The sequence below is a fragment of the Capricornis sumatraensis genome, chromosome 3 (assembly GCF_032405125.1).
Source record: "Capricornis sumatraensis isolate serow.1 chromosome 3, serow.2, whole genome shotgun sequence".
Classification (NCBI taxonomy): domain Eukaryota; kingdom Metazoa; phylum Chordata; class Mammalia; order Artiodactyla; family Bovidae; genus Capricornis; species Capricornis sumatraensis.
In genome coordinates this window covers 79,424,512-79,440,422 of record NC_091071.1, presented here as the reverse complement: position 1 = coordinate 79,440,422, position 15,911 = coordinate 79,424,512, and positions in this window count along the sequence as shown.

The following is a 15,911-nucleotide window of genomic DNA, read 5'->3' as shown; positions in this document are numbered from 1 at the left end:
CAATGATTTATAACTTTTATAAAGTAATATAAAATTATTATTTTTGTAATACAGAATTATTATTATTTTTATTTTCTTGTAATGTTTTTATCTGATTTTGATACTGGAGGAATGCTCACCTTCTGAAACAACTTGAGAAGTACTCCTTTCTTCTCCGTTTTCTGAAAAAGTTTAAGATTGGTAGTTTTTCCTCCTCAAGTGTTTCATAGTATTTACCAATGAAGACATGTGGGCCTCGAATTATTTTTGTGGGAGATTTTTAGTTATAAACTAAAAATTTAAAACGTATACAGGGCTATTCAGATTTTTCAATTGATTGTTGTGTCAGTTTTGGTAATTTATTTCTTTCAGACTTTGTCCTCCTCAATTAAGTTGTCAAATTTGTTGTCATGAAGTTGTTTATGGTATCCTATTATCCTTTTAATGTCTGTAATATCCATAATAATGTACCTTCTTTAATTTCTGATATTGGTAATTTGTATTTCTTCTGTCTTGGCATTGATTTATCAATTTAATTAATTTTTCAAAAATCCAGCTTTTGATTTCATTGAATTTTTATGTTATTTTCCCATTTTCTATTTCATTACATTATTATGTACTTTTTTATACTTTGAATTTAATTTTCTGTCTACAGAATTCCTGGTTTAATTTTTTCCCAGCATGTCTAGCTCACATAGTTCTGACAAGAGTTATGAATTTCTTAACATGGTTCTTTTGTAAATAGTGTCTTTTTTTCTGTATGTTTTAAAGATTTTTTAAAAATTTGTTTTCAACAATTTGATTATGATGTACTTGGTAATTTTCTTTGTGTTTGTTTTGCTTTGTTTGTTTTCATTGACATTCTAGGACCTACCAGTTTATATCTTCCATCAGTTTTAGAAGAAAATTCAGGCATATCGCCTTAATTTTTTTCTGTCACTTTTATTCAACTCAAAATAACTTATAATTTTCCCATGACTCTTTTTTTATAGATTTATTTAGAAGTGTATTATTTAATTTCCATATATTTAAGAATTTCCTGTTTATCTTTCTTTTCCCCCTATAGATTAATTCTGTTATGGTCAGAGGTCATCCTTTGTGTGATTTAGTTCTTTCTAACTTTGGCCACCTGAAGCAGAGAGTTGACTCATTTGAAAAGACCCTGATGCTGGGAAAGATTGAGGGCAGGTGGAGAAGGGGACGACAGAGGATGAGATGGTTGGGTGGCATCACCAACACAGTGGTCATGGGTTTGGGTGGACTCCGGGAGTTGGTGATGCACAGGGAGGCCTGGCGTACTGCCGTTCATTGGGTTGCAATGAGTCGGACACAACTGAGTGACTGAACTAAACTGAATTGAATTTTTGAAGATTTGTTTTGTGGGCCAGGATATGGTCTGTCTTGGTAAATGTTACAGGAATTTTGAGTTGAGAATTCTATAAATGTCTATTAGAATAAGATCTTCTATATACTAATTTTCTTTCTACATTTTCAATTGATTGTTAAGAGGAGTTTGGCATCTTTATTATTTTAAATTTGCCTTTTTTCCCTTCAAATTCTATCAGTTTCTGCTTCATATATTTTAAAGTTCTGTTGTTGCTACATACTCATCTAGAATTTTTGTATCTTAGCAAATTGACACTTTTATCATTACACAGTGTCCCTGTTTATCCTTGGTAATATTTCTTGTTCTGAATCCTACTTTATATGATATTAATATAGCCACTCTAGCTATCTTTGGGTTAACATTGTAAGCTGTTTTTTACCCCTTACTTTTAATCTATCTACCTGTTCATATTTAAAGTGATTTTTTTTTTTTTCTGATAGTACATAGCTGGGTCTTCTTTTCTTCCCATCTGTCTTCTCTGGGAGTCACCTCAGTCTCTTTGTCCCTAAAGCAGTTCCTGTTCTTATTATTCTGGTCAGAAAGATGGAATTTATCTTGTAATTGTAGTCAAGAAGCTCACTTTCTTGAAGGTTGCTTGTTCCAGTTTTGATCACTTTTTATGATTTTCCTATTTTTTAAATTAAAAAAAATTTTGTTGCGGTGGAAGAGCATAACAGGAACACGTGGGGGAGTGGGTGAAGTGCACTGCTGTGGGGCCAGGCTGGGGAGCAGAGGTAGAGCTGGGGGGCAGCAGTGGTGGGAAAAAAAAGAAAAAGGAAAACACGTAACAAATAAAATTTACCATCTTGATTACTTCGAAGTGAACAGGTTAGTAGTGTTAAATATATTCACACTGGTAGGTAACCAATCTCTCACCTTTTTCATCTTGGAAAATTGGAATTCTGTACCCCTGAAACAACAACTCCCCATTTCTCCATCTCTCCATTTCTATTAATCTGACTACTCTAGGTAGGTCATATGGGCTTCCCTGGTAGCTCATCTGGTAAAGAATCTGCCTGCAATGTAGCGGACCCTGGTTCCATTCCTAAGTTGGGAAGGTCCCCTCAAGACACGATAGGCTACCCATTTCAGTATTCATGGGCTTTCCTGGTGGCTCAGATGATAAAGAATCTGCCTGCAATGCGGGAGAGCTGGGTTCTATCCCTGGATTGAGAAGATCCCCTGGAGGAGGGCATGGCAACCCACTCCATTGTTCTTGCTTGGAGAATCCCCATGGACAGAGGAGCCTGGCGGGTTACAGCCCATGGGTTTGCAAAGAGTTGGACACACCTGAGCAACTAGGCACAGCACAGCATAGGTAGGTCATATAAGTGGAACCAAGCAGTATTTATCTCTCATAATAGGCTTATTTAACTTAGCATAATGTCCTCAAATTTCATCCATGTTGTATTGTGTGTCAGGATTTCCTCCTTTTCTAAGACTGAATAGTATTCCATTGTATGTAGTACCACATTTGTTTATCCGTTCATCCACTGATGGACATTTGGGTTGCTTCTACAACTTGGCTGTTGTGAGTACTGCTGCTGTGAACATAGCAATAAAATACTTACATTGATTTAAGTATAAGTTTAATTCTTTTGGATATATGATCAATATAAATACTTATATTGATATATGTGTATATATCTTATATAAAAACACACACATATATATAAATATATATATATGTATAAATATTAATCCAAAGTATTGGAGCTTCTGCTTCAGCAATAGTCCTTCCAATGAATATTCACTCCTCTATGGATTATCTCACAACTTCTGTTCATCTCAGTTTGCCTGAACTCTAGGCTCTGCCTTCTCAACTCAGTGGCACTGCTGGGCTCTGTTTTGATTTTATTTCCCTGTACCACAGGGATGCTACTGTGGGGGGCCAATTTGGTTGTCTCTCTTCTCTCAGGAATTATTGTCTTATACTACCATTGTCTGATGTCTGAAATTAGTTGTTTTATGTATTTTGTTTTTTGTCTGTTTATGGCATAAGGGTAAGTCCCAGAGCAGTTATTCCTTTGTGGATTGAAGCTGAAGACTGTCTCTTTATATTTTGCTCTGGCTTTGAGATTATTTCTTCTTGGGCTTCTCACTTAATCTTTTGTAATGATCACCCTTTCTTTTAATTCAGCTACTGAATTTTGGAATCGGAAAAATCATGCTTAATTCTAAAGTCTTTTTGAATGCTATAATTGAATCTCGTCTGTTCCTTTTATTTTTATGTTAGAGTTATTTATCTTTAGTATTTCTATTTCATTAGCAACTTCTTTTTCTTAATTTTTTGTTTTTATTTGTTCATGAGATATTTGAATCCCCTTAAATGTGTTGTTAATTAAAAAAAAATTTATTTTTATTTACTCTCAGGGCTCCCAACTTTTGAGATACTAGAGTAGTATAGTAAACCCATGAAGAGAAGGAGGGCTAACAATGTTTTCTCTTGTGGGTTATTGATGTATTAACTGGTAATCTGTCAGGCTTTTGTCATGCCAAGATAAAAGTCCAGAACTTTTGGCATGATATTTAGTGTCCTTGTCATTTTATTAACTCCTCTTGTCATCTTCACAAATACAAAGATGACATCCTGTGTTCAAGGCATTCTGTTTGGGATTCCACATGCAAATTATTTTCTTAAGCAGCACTACTTTTTTAACTACTGTTGCTTCTGCCTGGTATTCTTTTCTCTGCTCTTGTCCTCTCAGTATATTCTTTCTTATTTATGCATTGAAATTCAGCTGAGTAGGACTTTCATCCCAAGAAGAGTAAGGCATGCCTGAGTGGTTGATCACATTGATGAGACAGGATCAGAAAGAACACACACTGGGAAGGTAGTTCTGAAGTAGAAAGTTAAGTAGTGTCCGTACTATATATATGTGTTATATTAATCATGCTCAAAAGACAAACATAGGCTCTGTGATATAAGTCTCTTATCGTATTTCCAGATAAATACTAGTGAGAAATGAAGAAAAGACAGGCGCCTCTTTCCCGATATTTCTGAGAGGTCAGATGTTTCATCTCATAGGCCAAGGCAGGAACATGGAAGAGAAAGGGAAAGTGGTTATTTCTGTAGTCCTGGTTCCCTACCTCAATACAATTTAGAATTTTGATACTTGAATTAGTATTTTCTCTATACTCTTAAGTCTTGTCATCATTCTGGAAACTTGAGTATCAAAGACCCACCCCAATGTTCTCAAGTTCAGTGATGTTTTATGCCCTCCAGATCCAAAAGCATTTCCTCTGGTCATATATGAAAATTGAACTGTCCATATCTGAAATCTTAAACTTCCAGTCTTATTCTTTTACAGTAATTTCCTGTTTTATTAGTTCTCTACATTTTTATGCTTCTTTGTTTCTTGTTGATACTTAAGAATCTTTGACGCTCCATCTTCTTGCAAAGTATTAACACCCTTCTAATATTATTATCTAGCCTAGGCATATGGCATATTAGGGTATACAAATTCAGCTCTCCTGTCAATACTTTCGCCTCTCTTGCTATTTGTCATTTCACCGTATCCAGTCTTCACAACCTCAAATCAGAAACAGTCCAACAACCTGTCTTCTCTGTTACAACAAAAGGTATTCTGGAAAAAATAACAGCCATGAATATTGGTATTGCAAATAGTAGAATAGTGCATCGTGTTGTTAATAATATCACACACTTATTTTTGTTTATACTGTAAATCCAACCAATTCTTTAGTGAAACCCAAGTTTTCATGGTACTATGTCAAGGCAAAAGTTGCTCCCAAAATTCATGTAGTGAATAGCTTATGATGTACTGAAAGTATTGTAAAAAAGTGTTTTAGAACTGTATCACAGCATACAATCAACAATATCATATGTAAATTTGTCTCTGTAAAGATGGTCAAAGGGGGGCAGCATAATATGACTGAGACACATTATGGTATTAGTTTACCTAATTTAACCCATGGAACAATCTTTTTTTTTTTTTTTTATCATTCCACATTTGTGGTTGACCCTGGAGGAGGAAATGGCAACTTACTCCAGTATTCTTGTCTGGAGAATTCAATAAACAGAGGAGCATGGTGGGCTACAGTCCATGGGGTCACAAAGAGTCAGACATGACTAAGCGCGCACACACACACACACATGCATACATTCTTGGTTGCAAATGAAAAAAGCAACTCTAATTTAGATGCAAAAAAAATTGTTGGAAAGATATCAAGTAGAATTAATAAAAATTTGGATAACAAAGCTTGAAAAAAAGGGTGGGAATCAAGAAAGGCAGGACCCAGAAAAGACCCTGTCATAGGAGTAATCTGCTAAGGAAAATTATGTTGCTGCACTGAAATAGACTCTTGCCCCCATTCCGTGATTCTCATTTCTGCTGCCGCCACTGTGGCAAAAAATCTGATTGTCTCTGCATCTTTGCTTCCCTTTGTGATGATGTCATGTCAAAGTCCCAGGGTAACAGATTGTCCATTCAGTCAAGCCTAAATACCATGTATACTTCTAGCTTCTAGAGAGTACTCTTTGGTGTTGGCAGGGGCAAGCAAGACCCTGTCTCTTGGGATTTCCCCAATATAAGATAGGCATTTATATGTTAAGCTGACAGAAATAGCAAATGTCCACTCTGTCTTTCAAGCAGTCCTCCTTAAATATTGTTTATCTTGGCCAAGATTTTGATCGGTATTGGACAGCATGAGTTCAAGATTGTATTTGCTGACAACTACCTGGAGTGCTGCTAGTCTATGTTGCCAATTAAATAAAGACCCATATGCTTTAACAGACAGTTGAATTGGGAGTAGGATTGATATCCTCTTGTGAAATTTGAGTTGCCTAATATAGACGCTCGGCTGACTAGAAGGCCACCCCCGGTGCAAAGCAAGCTGTGGGAGTACTCAGAGGCATGGCCAAGAATCCACTTTTAAAAATGATTATGATTTTCTCCAGTGTAGAGACAAAGGGAACATTCATGCCCCATGTAGCAAAACCACAATAATATAAGCCTGGAAATTTTTGAGAAATTATAGCCAATGCCATATTTTATCCATAAAAATAAATTCAGTAAGGTCCTATAGAAGAGAATGCCTTGGCTTTGGAAAATTGCTGCTGAATATTGCTACTGTATGGTACATTTTTTACCAAAGAAGATATTTGAGAAATGGATTTGAGGATAACTTAAAAAGGAAACTTCCATGGCATTTTTAATTTTGAAAAATGTGGATATAAAAAAATCTTATGTTAAAATTTAATTTGAAGAGATAATGTGGTCATATGGTTCAAAAATGGTATGGAGTATGAAATCTTCTACCTCATTTCTCCAGTGATCTCTCGCCATCATTTTTAACCACTTAAATTGGTTTTTGTATTTCATTTCAGAGTTACTTATATACAAATATAATCAGTATGTGTGTGTAGTCTTGTTTACCTTCTTTAAAAAACACAAGTAATATACTATATTCACTTTCTTGTACTAAAAAAGTAGTAGACATTGAAATCTTTCCACAGAAGTAAGTAGAAAGCTTTCTCATTCTTTCTCTTTTAGGTGAGATGCCATTATGTAGATGTACCATACTTTTTAAAAACTAGTTCTTTACTGAAGGAGATTTGAGTTGTTCCCATCTTTTGCTATTACATCAGTGCTGTAATGTCAACTTGTACATAAATTATTTTACACATGTCTTAAGTTTATATGTAGGCTGTATACCCAGAAGTGGAATTGTTGGGTCAAAGGTATTTGTATTTGTAATTCTGATAAATATTGCTAAATTATACTCTTAAATTATATTGCTAAATTATATTTGTTCTTCTACCATTGTTACCTGAGGTTATCTGTTTTCCTGCAGACTCTCTAATAATGGTTTTATTACAGTCTTGGAATTTTTAAAAAATCTGATAGTGCAAATGGTATCTGAGCACAGTTTTAGTTTATTTAATAGGTTCATTTTGCTTTGAGTGAGGTTGAGAATCTTCTCCTGTGTTTGAAAACTGTTTGCATTTCTTTTCCTGGGACTTAATTGATCCTATCTTTTGCTCTTTTTGCTATTTGGTATGTTTGTTTTTTCAGTTTCAAAGAGTTGGACGCAACTGAGCGACTAAACACAATACGTAATTGCCTAATGACTTTACCTATTTTTTTTGGTACTACTTGGAAGACTGACTTTTTATTTTAATTTCTCCTGTGGCTTCTGGATTTTGAGTCATTTTACTAGTATGGCTTGTAGATTTAAAATCATGGTCAATTTTATTTATTTTTAATTGAAATATAGTTGAAATATAATATTAAATATATTTGAATATATCTTGAAATGTAAATTGAAATATAGTTTTATATTAATTTCAGATATACTACATGGTGACTTGACATTTGTGTACATTATGAAATGATCACCATAAATCTAATAGCCGTATGTTCCCATGCAGTTTTTACAATGTAATTAACCATATTGGGCTTCCCTTGTGGCTCAGCTGGTAAAGAATCTGTTTGCAATGTGGGAGACCTGGGTTTGATCCCTGGGTTGGGAAGATCCCCTGGAGAAGGGAAAGGCTACCCACTCCAGTATTCTGGCCTGGAGAATTCCATGGAATGTATAGTCCATGGGGTCACAAAGAGTCAGACACGACTGAGAGACTTTCACTTCACTAACCATATTCATTACACTGCTTTATCCCATGGCTTATTTATTTTGTGTTGAAATCTGTTAATCTCCTTCACCTATTTTATCCTACTTCCACCCCTCTCCTCTCTGGCAGAAACCCCTGTGTTCTCTGTATCTAGTAATCTGTTTCCATTTCTTATTTTAGATTCCACGTGTAAGTAAGATTACATGGTATTTGACTTAATTTCACTTAGCATAGTACCCTCTAGATCCATCCATGTTGTCATAAATGATAAGATTTCATTTTTTAATGGCTAATACTTGATTGTGTATATACACTACATCTTTATCCATTCTTCTGTTGATGGACACTTGGGTTGCCTCACTATCTTTGCTATTGTAAACAATGCTGCAGTGAACATTGAGGTACATATACCTTTTTGAAATAATGTTTTAATTCTTTAGTAAATACCCCCCCCCCCATGAAATTACTGGATCATGTGGCACTTCCATTTTAATTTTTTGAGGAAACTTCATAATGTTCTCTGCAGTAGCTGCACCAATTTATAGTTCCATGAACAGTGCATGAGGAGTTCCTTTTCTCCACATTGTTGCCTACTTTTGTTGTTGTCTTTTAGTGATTGCCATTCTGACAGATTTGAGGTTGTGGTTTTGATGTGCGTTTACCTGATGATTAGTGATACTGAACATCTTTTAATGTCTGCTGGCCGTCTATATATCTTTCGAAAAATGTGTCTTCAGGTCCTCTGCCCATCTTTTAATTGAATTGTTTGTTTTTTTAGGTTAAGTTGTATGAATTCTTTATATATTTTGAATATTAACCCATTATTGGATATACTGTTTGTAAATACCTTTTCCTGTTCAGTAGGCTGCCTTTTTAGTTTGTTGATAATTTTCTTCACTGTGCAGAGCCTTTTTAGATTGATGTAGTCCCACTTGTTTATTTTTGCTTTTGTTCCCCTTACCTGGGGAGACAGATCTAAAATAAATATTGCTAAAACCAGTGTCAAAGAATATATGCCCTATGTTTTCTTCTAGGATTTTTATGGTTTTAGAACTTACACTTAAGTTTTTAATCTGTTTTGAATTCATTTTTGTATATGGCATGAGAAAGTAGTACCGTTGATCCCTCTGCATGTAGCTGTCCAGTTTTTCCAGCACCATTTATTGAAGAGATGGTTTTTTTCTTGTTGCATTGTCTTGCCTCCTTTTTCATGGATTAGTTGCCCATTAGTGAACCTCATAAGTATGGGTTCATTTCTGGGCTCTCTATTCTGCTCCGTTGATCTATGTGTTTGTGTTTGTGTTAGTACCATACTGTTATAATTACTGTTGCTTTGTAGTATAGTTTGAAATCAAGGTTCCTGATCCCTCCAGCTTTGTTCTTTCTCAAGATTGCTTTGACTATTCAGGGTCTTTTGTATTCCCATACATATTTTTCAATTATTTGTCCTAGTACTCTGAAAAAATGCTTTTGGTATTTTGGTAGGGATTGCATTGAATCATTAGATACTTTGGGTTATATGATTGTTTTAATGATATTAATTCTTCTAAATGAGCATGATATATCTTTCCACTTATTTCTGTTGTTTTCAATTTTTTTCATCAGTGTCATAGTTTTCAGAGTACAATTCTTTTATCTTTTTGATTAGATGTATTCCTAGGTATTTTATTCTTTTCAATGTAACTGTAAATGAGATTTTCGGCTGCAATGCAGGAGACCTGGGTTTGATCCCTGGGTTGGGAAGATCCCCTGGAGAAGGGAAAGGCCACCCACTCCAGTTTTCTGGCCTGGAGAATTCCATGGACTGTACAGTCCATGGGTTGCGTTGTTTCTTAATTTCTCTTTCTCAGAGTTTGTTATTAATGAATAGAAATGCAACAGATTTATAAATATTAGTTTTGTATCTTGCAACTTTACTGAATTCATTTGTTAGAACTAATAGTTTTGCTGAAGACTTTCTTGTTTCTGCATATAGTATCATGTCATCTACGTATGGTGACTGTTTTGTTACTTCCTTTCCAGCTCTGGTTTCATTTTATTTTTTTTGTCCTTGTCTGATTGCTGTTGACTAAGAGTGGTGAAAGTGGCATCCTTGTCTTGCTCCTGATCTCAGAGGAAATGCTTTCATCTTTTTACCATTGAGTATGATGTTGCTTGTGGGTTTATCATCATGACCTTTAGTATACTGAGTTATGCTCCTTCTATATCCACTTTGTTGAGAGTTTTCATAAATGGATGTTGAATTTTTCAAATTATCTTTGAATATTTGTTCTCTAAAACTTTTGCTATTTTAGTTTTTTTCTTTGACTTGACAAAGAAAAACATTATTGTGCAGAGAGTTAAAAATTTTCCAGGGGAAAGAGTCTATTTTCTGATTTTGTTAATTTCCAATGGTATTACATAGTGATCAGACTATTGCCTGTTTATTTTCTGTTTTGTGGAATTTGTAGACAGAATGTAAAAGCGTTTATGACAATCCAGATATCCTCTGTAAAGCTAGATATTAGCTATTTTTTCTCTCTAAACTGTGGAAGCTCAAGGTATTTTCTTTATTTCTTATTGAAGCTCCTGAAATGAATTGTATATGCTTCTTTAATAATCATTCACTCATGAAACACCACAATCTGGCTTTCAGGTTTAATCACAGTTTTGAAAGGATTCTTATTTTGATTACTAGTAATTCTGGCTTATGATTTTCAGTTAATATCGTATATGATCTCTCTGTAGCATATTGACAATGCTGACCACTGTGTCCTGTGTTAGTTTTCATGATGTTTGGTGATGGTTTAGTTGCTAAATCTTGTTCGACTCTTGCAACCCCATGGACTGTATGTAGCCCGCCAAGCTCCTCTGTCCATGGGATTCTCTAGGCAAGAATACTGGAGTGGGTTGCCATTTCCTTCTCCAGGGCATCTTTCCTACCCAGGAATCAAACCCAGATCTCCTGCCCTGCAGGCAGATTCTTTACTTTCTTCTCACCACTCTGACTTCTGAATTTTTTTGATGATTTCTCTTCTCTTTGTTCGTGCTCCTTAGGAATAAAAAATGATATATATTTGACTGTCTTCTTTTTGTAATCTTCTTGGGAAATCTGATCTATTCCTATGGCTTTAATTTCCATCTTAAAATAGCTCAAGACCTTCAATCTTCACAAATTTAGTAAAAATCTAGTTTTAGCATAGCATACAAAATTTTAAATATCTGGCCTTTCCTTCTTTTCATTGCTTTTGGAAAATTATATATGCTCACTGTAAATAATTTTAAGACTATGGGAAGGTACACAAATTAAAAAATAGCCTAAATTCCACTATTCAGAAAATATCATCATTAGCATTAGGCAAATATTATTCTAGATAGCTTTCTTTATTCAGAACTTGTGCAGATATCTTTTCTTCTAAATGCAAAGCTGTGTATACATGTGTATATACACTTCCATACAAATATATGAACATATAAGCAGAAGTGTAGGTAAAAAGAAATAATGTAAGATGGTAGATATAAAAATTGTTTAATGAAAGTGGATCATTTTGAATTAATAGATTCTGTTTTTAAAAATGGTTAAATTTTATTTTATTTGCATTTATTACAAGTAAAAGAGATTGAACTTAAAGTTAAGCCATTTTAAACTTCAAATAAATGCCTCTTTATCACAGGATTTATTTCTTTTAAGATTCTCTTATGATTAAAAAGTATTGTGAAAAAACTAAGAAATTGGATAATTTTGTTTTGTTAAATGAATGTTTTACTTTTATGTGGAGCTGACATTCTACTATGAAGAGTGAGAATAACAGGTCTGTTACATCCTTGTGACTTGCCACCCTCCAACTTTTATGTTATATCATCATTGCTACATTGTCTATGTTTATAATATCCATAATCTGTTAACCAAATCTGCAGTTATTCTGCTGTTCTTTATTAGTTCTGTATATAAATGACTTCATTGTTTACCACAAGTCTTGTCTATTTTATATTTTTATGTTTTGTTTGGTTAATCTCTTAAGTGACTGATTAGCAAGATAGTGTTATAGCTTTTGTACTATCTGTGTTCTTTAGTATTTGAAGATGCCTGTTATCTTTGTATTTTTTTCTTAAATTAATTAATTTATTTTAATTGGAGGCTAATCACTTTACACTATTGTGGTGGTTTTTGCCATACATCTACATGAATCAGCCATAGGTGCCCATGTGTTCCCCCTCGAGAAGCCCCCTCCCACCTCCCTCCCCATCCCATCCCCAGGGTCATCCCAGTGCACCAGCCCTGAGCACCCTGTCTCATGCATCGAACCTGGTCTGGTGATCCACTTCACATATGATAATATACACGTTTCAATGCTATCCTCTCAAATCATCCCACCCTCGCCTTCTCCCACAGAGTCCTAAAGACTGTTCTTTACATCTGTGTCTCTCTTGCTGTCTCGCATTTAGGGTCATCATTACCATCTTTCTAAATTCCATATATATGCGTTAATATACTGAATTGGTGTTTTTCTTTCTGGCTTACTTTGCTCTGTATAATAGGCTCCAGTTTCATCCACCTCATTAGAACTGATTCAAATGCATTCTTTTTAATAGCTGAGTAATATTCCATTGTGTATATGTACCACAGCTTTCTTATCCATTCATCTGCTGATGGACATCTAGGTTGCTTCCATGTCCTGGCTATTGTAAACAGTGCCGCGATGAACACTGGGGTACACATGTCTCTTTCAATTCTGGTTTCCTTGGTGTGTATGCCCAGCAGTGGGATTGCTGGGTCGTATGGCAGTTCTATTTCTAGTTTTTAAAGGAATCTCTACACTGTTTGCCATAGTTGCTGTACTAGTTTGCATTCCCACCAACAGTGTAAGATGGTTCCTTTTTATCTGCACCCTCTCCAGCATTTATTGTTTGTAGATTTTTTAATAGCAGCCTTTCTGACTGGCATGAGATGGTACCTCATTGTGGTTTTGATTTGCATTTCTCTGATAATGAATGATGTTGAGCATCTTTTCATGTGTCTGTTAGCCATCTGTATGTCTTTGGAGAAATGTCTGTTTAGTTCTTTGGCCCATTTTTTGATTGGGTCATTCATCTTTCTGGTATTGAGCTACATGAGCTGCTTGTATATTTTTGAGATTAACTGTCAGTTGCTACATTTGCTATTATTTTCTCCTATTCTGACTGAAGGCTGTCTTTTCACCTTGCTTATAGTTTCCTTCATTGTGCAAAAGCTTTTAAGTTTAGTTAGGTCCCATTTGTTTATTTTTGCATTTATTGCCAATATTCTGGGAGGTGGGTCATAGAGGATCCTGCTGTGATTTATGTCAGAGAGTGTTTTGCCTATGTTTTCCTCTGGAGTTTTATATTTTCTGGTCTTATGTTTAGATCTTTAATACATTTTGAGTTTATTTTTGTGTATAGTGTTAGAAAGTGTTCTAGTTTCATTCTTTTATGGATGGTTGACCAGTTTTCCCAGCATCATTTGTTAAAGAGATTGTCTTTTATCCATTGTATATTCTTGCCTCTTTTGTCAAAGATAAGGTGTCCATAGGTGCGTGGATTTATCTCTGGGCTTTCTATTTTTTTCCATTGATCTATATTTCTATTTTGTGCCAGTACCGTACTGTCTTGATGACTGCAACTTTATAGTATAATCTGAAGTCAGGCAGGTTGATTTCTCCAGTTCCATTCTTCTTTCTCAAGATTGCTTTGGCTATTCGAGGTTTTTTGTATTTCCATACAAATTGTGAAATTATTTGTTCTAGTTCTGTGAAAAATACCATTGGTAGCTTGATAGGGATTACGTTGAATCTATAGATTGCTTTGGGCAGTATACTCATTTTTACTATATTGATTCTTCCGATCCATGAACATGATATATTTCTGCATGTATTTGTGTCCCTTTTGATTTCTTTCACAAGTGTTTTATAGTTTTCTATATATAGGTCTTTTGTTTCTTTAGTTAGATTTATTCCTAAGTATTTTATTCTTTTCATTGTAATGGCAAATGGAATTGTTTCCTTAATTTCTCTTTCTGTTTTCTCATTGTTAGCGTATAGGAATGCAAGGGATTTCTGAGTGTTAATTTTATATCCTGCAACTTTACTATATTCATTGATTAGCTCTAGTAATTTTCTGGTGGTGTCTTTAGGGTTTTCCATGTAGAGGATCATGTTATCTGCAAACAGTGAGAGTTTTACTTCTTTTCCAATCTGGATTCCTTTTATTTCTTTTTCTGCTCTGATTGCTGTGGCCAAAACTAAGTTGAATAGTAGTGGTGAGAGTGGGCATCCTTGTCTTATTCCTGACTTTAGGGGAAATGCTTTCAATTTTTTACCATTGAGGATAATGTTTGCTGTGGGTTTATCATATATGGCTTTTATTATGTTGAGGTATGTTCCTTCTATTTCTGCTTTCTTGAGGGTTTTTTTAAATCATACATGGATGTTGAATTTTGTCAAAGGCTTTATCTGCATCTATTGAGATAATCATATGGCTTTTATTTTTCAATCTGTTAATGTGGTGTATGACATTGATTGATTTGTGAATATTGAAGAATCCTTGCATCCCTGGGATAAAGCCCACTTGGTCATGTTGTATGATCTTTTTAATATGTTGTTGGATTGTGTTTGCTAGAATTATGTTAAGGATTTTTGCATCTATGTTCATCAGTGATATTGGCCTGTAGTTTTCTTTTTTTGTGGCATCTTTGTCAGGTTTTGGTATTAGGGTGATGGTGGCCTCATAGAATGAGTTTGGAAGTTTGCCTTCCTCTGCAGTTTTCTGGAAGAGTTTGAGTAGGTTAGGTGTTAGCTCTTCTCTAAATTTTTGGTAGAATTCAGCTGTGAAGCCATCTGGTCCTGGGCTTTTGTTTGCTGGAAGATTCCTGATTACAGTTTTGATTTCTGTGCTTGTGATGGGTCTGTTAAGATTTTCTATTTCTTCCTGGTTCAGTTTTGGAAAGTTATACTTTTCTAAGAATTTGTCCATTTCTTCCAAGTTGTCCATTTTATTGGCATATAGTTGCTGATAGTAGTCTCTTGTGATCCTTTGTATTTCTGTGTTGTCTGTTGTGATTTCTCCACTTTCATTTGTAATTTTGTTGATTTGATCCTTCTCCCTATATTTCTTGATGATTCTGGCTAATGGTTTGCCTATTTTATTTATCTTTTCAAAGCTTTGTTGATTTTTGCTATGGTCTCCTTTGATTCGTTTGCATTTATTTCTGTCCTCATTTTTATGATTTCTTTCCTTCTACTAACCCTAGGGTTCTTCATTTCTTCTTTTTCTAGTTGCTTTAGGTGTAGAGTTATGCTGTTTATTTGATTTTTCTCCTGTTTATTGAGGTAGGCTTGTATTTCTATGAACCTTACCCTTAGCACTGCTTTTACTGAGTCCTATAGGTTTTGGTTTGTTGTGTTTTCATTTGAATGTCATGTTGACTCTTGTATTGGTCAAAGTTCATAGTTGCTGGCAATGGAATCCACTTTATTAAGTTTAAGTAGGAAGGAATTATTAAGCTCAAAATTAGTGGGAGAGCACAAATAGTAGGCTGTAGGTTGAGCTTTGTTGTAGGTTGAGTTCTCAGGAAGCAGGCAGAGTTTTGAGTATAAAATGTTTATTAGGGGTTAACACCTGTGAGTTAACACCTGTGACTCTGGGAGTTGGTGCTAGACAGGGAGGCCTGGCGTGCTGCAGTCCATGGGGTCGCAAAGAGTTGGACATGACTAAGTGACTGAACTGAACTGGATACCTGTGAAAGTAAAGGGGAGGGAGTAGGATTGTGCGGAGGAAGAAGTCCACCTGCTCATGGAGATCAAATAAAGTCTTATCCCATGTGGAGGCCTATATCGTCAACAATTCACCCATAGTACTGTTCAGATTTACTTCCCCATATGTTTGGGAAGTAGCTCCATCAAGATTCTGATGGTTCTTTCTTCCTGAGGAGAAACTTAGAAAAGGGAGATTAGGAGG